At 35.5% G+C, this 6,669-nt stretch overlaps 1 non-coding gene across 1 annotated transcript; it reads left to right on the top strand.

The window, feature by feature from the left end:
• Window positions 1-5,835: 5,835 nt before the first annotated feature.
• Window positions 5,836-5,908, top strand: Trnaa-cgc (transfer RNA alanine (anticodon CGC)). The gene has a single exon. It is a non-coding gene; the product is annotated as a tRNA-Ala (tRNA).
• The last annotated feature ends 761 nt before the right edge of the window (window positions 5,909-6,669 follow it).

Here is a 6,669-nt window from a genome sequence, read left to right as displayed (position 1 = left end):
TCACAGACGAAATGCAGAAAATTAAAGCCAGTTGAAACTTGAGGATTATGGATACATTGTAAGTGCATTGAACCCAAGCTTGATAGTGTTCAACCCCAAGGAGATGTAGGGTGTTTGGTCTTGTAATATTTGTAATGTTTTTTGGTCCGTATTAATGACAAGTGTTGCGGTTCCCTGCAACAAGCTTTAAATGATTTCCGTGTATTTGCAACTACATTCTCTTGTGTTTTCAAAAACAAACATTTCCATTACCATAAAATGGTGAGTAGTTTTAATATTTAAAAGGTGATAGTTGATTGCCTATTTCCATGTCTTCCAGAATGTTATTTGTATTCCTTACTGTATTATAAAGTTTTCAATGTTCATCAAATTTCAGAAACTTACTTTGACTTGAATGAAGAGGCTATTACAGTACTTTGGACAAAAAGTAGCTTGACTATATTTTATTCAGAATTATTGTTCAATGACATATAGAGATGTTTGTGAAATCCATACACCCCTATGTAAGACTTGATCTTAATCTCACACACATTGGGTGTAGATTTAAAATGGAGTCACCCATTCAGGTAACTTCATTTGAAATTCACACTCCCTGTGTGGAAAATTTCAGGCCATGTCTTCCACAGGAGGAGTGTGGATTCAAATTGAATGGCACATTACATCTTCGAGGTAAATGTGTTGGTTAAAAACTATGATGCAATCAATTAAAGTCAGTTTTGTCAATAAAAAGTTACTCGCTATATAGTGTCACATCCAGTTAACAAGTTGCACTGTAGCAACTAACTAAGATTAAAAATAGTGGAAAAGCCCATCAATATTGCAAATAATTTTCTTGAGATGTGATGATTTCCATATTGAGCTAAAAACAGTAACATTTGCGCTAAAAACAGTAAATTATAAGAGTGTGCCACCACTTCTAGTCACATGTCAAGATCAGTTTTTTTCTGACATGTGACTCAATTCGCTTGAATGTAATCATAAATACCAGTTGTAATATTTGTATAATATGCCAACAGTTTTATTGTAGCTTCCAAATCTGTCGCCCAAGTACCAATCACTGTCAAAGTCATTCTGCCAAAGAAATTTTGAATATTTTTTTAATCGTTCTATCTTACCAGTGAAAGTCTTTCAAATCGAAATGGAATGGGAAAAATACTACTGCTGTAGAAGGCGCCAGTGGAAAATTAGCCACTGTGTCTGTTGCAATGGGAAAACGCCTCAAGATGTCAGGCTTTATACTGACGTTTTGGTATTGCTTAAAAGAGTTTTTTCAGTAGTGCAAATTTAGAATTTGCAGCAGGATTGCCAAATTACATTTTCTACATCCTGTTGCCATATTTGTATTAAATCTCTAGATTGTGATGCATTTTCTTGAAAAGAATGGGCTATGCCAGTTGAAATCCATACACAGCATATGGAAGACATAAAGTTAATTTCAAATGGGGTTACCTGAATGGGTGACTCCATTTGAAATATACACCCCCCTGTGTGAAAGATTAAGGTCATGTCTTCTACAGGGGGTGTATGAATTTCAACTGGAATGCCTCATTTGTGTCATATCCGTCCCACAACAATTTGATGCCACTTTTTCATACATTTGTGTACATTTAAAAAAAAGATAATTTTCTAGGACATTGTATTTTTTACAAACATTTTTCAACAATTTTGCTCTATTTTGCAAGATATTTTTGTAATCGTTTTATTAAACATTTCTATTCGGCTAACAGGATATACCATGGCCTTAATGAATTTGCCACATTTTGACTTCCATTTGTTATGGTGTTACAAATAATTGTATTGTATTTAGTGTAATGTTTAAATTCTAGAAATCTTGTGGAGCATAAATATGCTGAATATACCATTTGAAAGTGTGACTATTGTGTTGACATGTTATATGTGTGGGTATTGCTGTACATCTGAGGTGTGTGCTCGCCATAGGCCTCAATATAAAAAGTTCCAAGTTTTGAGATGTTGACTGCAGACGACAAGTTTCAATTTTTTGTTAAATTCAAAAATTTCAGAATTGTAAATTTTCATGACCATATTTGGAATCAACATGTAAAATGCATTAAAATGAGTCCAAGCAAGCCTACAGGTAAATTAAGTAATTCTCGTTCGAAAGTACCTGTTGCGTCCATGTAGCATACTAAGCATACAATGCAAGGCATGTTTAGTGCATGCTTCTTCTGTACCACGCTATGTGCGTGTGTGTTTATCGGAGCCACTAGCGTTTGAACTTGGCCAAGAATTAGGTAGCTCTTGATAAATTGAGAAAATATCTCAAAACTTGGGGCTTTTTGTGTTGAAGCCTATGGGCGGCACACAGAGCATTAATACTGGTAAACCCCTTGTCCATGCACCAGCTTCTGAAGCATAGTGTTATATTACCTTGAAGGTACATGTATATTGTGCATGCATGTGTAGGAGTGGTATGTGGGGGGTGGGGTTTGTGTGCATGTGCTGTGAGAACATGCACATAAAATTGCATTTCATAACCTTGGTTCATGTGTGTGAATTAGCAGTCTTCATAAATATTGTACAGTTGAATACCTGAGTGGAAGAAGGGCCCAACTCCAATTTTTTACAAAAATGAGTTTGACCCAGCATTTTATTGCCAACAGATTGTTCTTCCTTGTGTGTGAAAGATGAGTCAAAATCCATTCTCCAAATAGTCTTCCATGTACGCTTCATCATGGTTTTTATGGAAGAAAGGCCCAACTCCATGGAGTTGGGCCCTTCTTCCACAAATATTGGAATATAAGAGAAATTTTGTTCACCCACAAAATCTGCTTTTCACTACAATAAACTTTCTTGCTAACATATTACATGCTTCTACTTGTGCAATTAATGGATAATTATCAGATTTCTGTGGCTATTTATAACACATCTGCTCACGGAACTGGCACTTGCAGTATATTAGTGGAAGAAGGGCCCAACTCCAGCTCGTATTAAGACCTGTACCGTTGCCATGGAAACATCATAAGTAATTTCGAATGTATGTAGTATTGTATGTTCATGTATTAAAGGTCCCCTGAAGATGAAAACATTCAGTCTATAACACTTTTCCAAATATTAAGTTTTTTCTTAATATCTCAAAAACAGTTTTGATGGAGTTGGGCCCTTCTTCCACTCAGGTATTCAGTTGTTTGTAATGCTTTGAGTATAATTTTCATGTAAGCCTGCAGTCATAATCGACCAGTTTTGTGCTGGCGATGTGATTTCTATAAGGTAGTAAATAGTATATACTGCTATGTTGTGCATGTGTACAATGGCCTCGGGGCATACATTCATGTACAATTATATGATACTGACTTAAAGTATGTATGATATTCACAAACATTTGGTAAAATAATTATTCAGTACTTTGTGTACTTACAATTACATGTAGTATATGATTTTATTCTTAAATCATGTGAAAGTAATTGAATACTATGCAAGTTTTAAAAATTGAGACAGAAATTGTATATAAAATGTAATGGTGTCACAACAAATTTACACTTGAGAATATTAAGGATCAAAAACAATCAGTGAACACAAATTCAGATACATAATTATATTTTGTAGATAACATTATAGCAAACTAGAGTAGCCATGCAGCTATATAGAGAGTACTATTTTTGTTTTGTGTTCCCAAAAAATATGTTTTTAGAAGAGGTTTCTGTCGTATTAAAGCAACCATTTTTTTTTCAACCGAACTGATCCATAAATGCTGAAAATACCATTGAACATATATGATCACCAATTTCATGATATCTGTGTGTTCGTCCATTGTTATCGACCATGTTTACAGCACGGACGAGAAAGATACAGACGACGTACAACCAGTCAAAGTCCCTGTGTATTGTATGATGTGAGTTGTTCGATCGTCTGTGTCTAACAATCACGCCAGCGCTGCGTGCCTAGCGTTGCGTGCTTTTTTTTATTACGTGATAGACCGTGAAAATACACGGTAATTGCGTAGCAGTCTCGCCTGTCACATTTCATGGAACAATCTGCCCTCATTATCGGGTGATGCTGAGACTTTGACTGGTTGCACGCGATCTGTTATCTCGTCTGTGGTTTACAGTATTTGTAGAAATTCATTATTCTTTGTGGAGCACCACAGTACTGCCAGACGGTACTAGTGATGTTTTAATGGAAATTATCATTGTAAAAAGACCATTGATTAATGGCCTCCTCTTGGTAAATGCAATGCCCCGGGATGTTAATTGGAGAAAATACAGTAACTGTAGTGCCTTGAAAGTGTATGTAATAAAATTGAATTTTCACCTTGCATTATATTTTACACACAAAAACTCAACGACATTAGAAAAAAGAGTGCGGATTCTACCATGTTTGAATATTGCTCATTGAGGGAGATATTATGTACTATCTGATTATTTTGCAATATACCCAGAAGGTGTTCATACCAATCAGGAGGGTGAGAGTGCATAAAGGCATTGTTGGGCCAGTGGTGACAAACAATGCCGAGTTGGGATACATGTACATACGGCAGCCATTGTTGTTAAATTACTCTTTTGAGCACCATTTGTTACCTTTGTATGTTCATAAACTAGCTTCGACCGGACAGTCTCTGGCTGCCATTCATTGATATTTTGATCATATTTGATCAATTTATTATAGAATAGTTCATTGTATTTAGTAATTGGGAATGAGGAACATGTTAACAAATTAAACTTTTAATTAAAGAAATGAAGCTCAGACAAACTGGCATTATAATAAAGGAGAGAAAAAATCTGAACCATTCAGATTCGAACCAGCGCTGACTGATGTCCTGCTAGGACACAGCAGATAGGCCGCCCTCTCTATTTATAAATTAAATTTTTGTACGCAGGTATAACAACAGGTGACCTAACCTTTCAACTTTGTCCTGTGAACTCTCACCCTCCTGCAATATGGTGCCTATTGTCTAGAGTTGGGATACATACATATTGTCCTTTTCGCTAAATCCCATAATTCTTTGCGTTTAGACCGGAGATGTTGTCATTTGACTTCATGCCGATGTGTGTGTGTGTGCTCATGGTTTGTCGAACATTGTTTCGGCGCATTTGAAAGCAGTAAAGTGCGCAGTAACAATGTGCGCATCATCGTGATGACATCTTTGGTCTAACCCCTGGTCTAACTGCAAAGAATTATGGGATTGACCGAAAAGGTCAGTTGAAAACGAGGCTGTTCCACTCACCCTTCCCATCTAAGTTTCCCTGTTCCAATCAGTACAATGTCTGTTAGCAGATATGTCTTCCCAAACCACTCAACCAAGTGTACTTCCATTATTTTATTATCTATGCATTATGTTCTGGCAACATAAAGTACTGTCAAACATTAACTTTTATATTTATTTGTATATGTTTTGTATAACATACTGTCAACATACCCAATGTTCGTGTTACATTTTAATGATGTACTATTCTAACTGTAAATATATTTTTCAAGTGAATGTATTTTTCTCACATTATACAGATATAAACAATTTTGATACATTTTTCATATTCCATTTAATTAACATTCCTGAAAAGGAGTTTTTTATTATGATATTTTTGTTCACATTTTTGTCATATGATGAATAAGAATAAACATTACGAATGTTTGCATATATTTAGTGTTTTAATAGTGATTTTATTTGAGTGACAGGCTATATATAATTAGCAATGCGTATTCACAAGGCTAATGAAGGTTGATTCCTTTTTCCCCATTTCATACATTTCAATAAATTGCTTCCTGTGTTGTATCGTAATGGGGTTGTGATCCCCGCTTATACAACAGCACAGTTTCATGGCTCTGACCATGCAGCGGCCGAGCAAAGATATTGGTTATTGGTATTGCCATTAATCGTAGGGCTGGATAGCTCAGATGGTAGAACATTGGTCTCGCAAACCAGAGGTCACTGGTTCAAATCCTGCTTCAGCTAAATTTTCTTAGCTCCCTTTCTTCAAACTTATAAAATTTTGGTTAGATATATTACAAAGAACATAGTGAGGGAGTGCTTGCATTTTCATAATTTGATATTCCTTTCAGAATTTTAGAAAAATTGATTTGTCATTAAAATAATGAAAATTGTAGCAAAAAATACAAAAGTTTTTTTCGGTCATGAAACGGGAAGCATGGAATCAACTTTCATTAGCCTAATACAAATGTGTGGTTTCCACAGGTTTGCTGTTGTGCTCACAAGTATAATTTTCGACTTGTTATGTACATGATATACCACTTCATGTTATCTACCATAGATCAGAGAATATACTACTTTAATTCTGTCTACTGTAGATAGCACAGGACATGTACCACTTCATGCTGTCTAGTGTCTACTATATATAGCACAGACATACATAATTTCATGCTGTCTACTGTAGATAGCACAGGACATATACCAATTCATACTGCCTACTATAGATATATAGCACATGACATAAACCACTCAATGCTGTCTACTGTAGATAGCACAGGACATATCACTTAATGCTGTCTACTGTAGATAGCACAGGACATATATCACTTAATGCTGTCTACTGTAGATAGCACAGGACATATGCCACCTCATGCTGTCTACTGTAGATAGCATAAGAAATGTACCACTTCATGCTGTCTACTGTATATAGCACAGGACATATACCACTTAATGTTGTCTACTGTAGATAGCACAGGACATTTACCACTTCATGCTGACTGTAGATA

This window comes from Amphiura filiformis, chromosome 15 (genome assembly GCF_039555335.1).
Source record: "Amphiura filiformis chromosome 15, Afil_fr2py, whole genome shotgun sequence".
Lineage (NCBI taxonomy): Eukaryota > Metazoa > Echinodermata > Ophiuroidea > Amphilepidida > Amphiuridae > Amphiura > Amphiura filiformis.
Note: the sequence above shows the minus strand (reverse complement) of the source record. Positions and strands in the feature narration are given on the sequence as shown.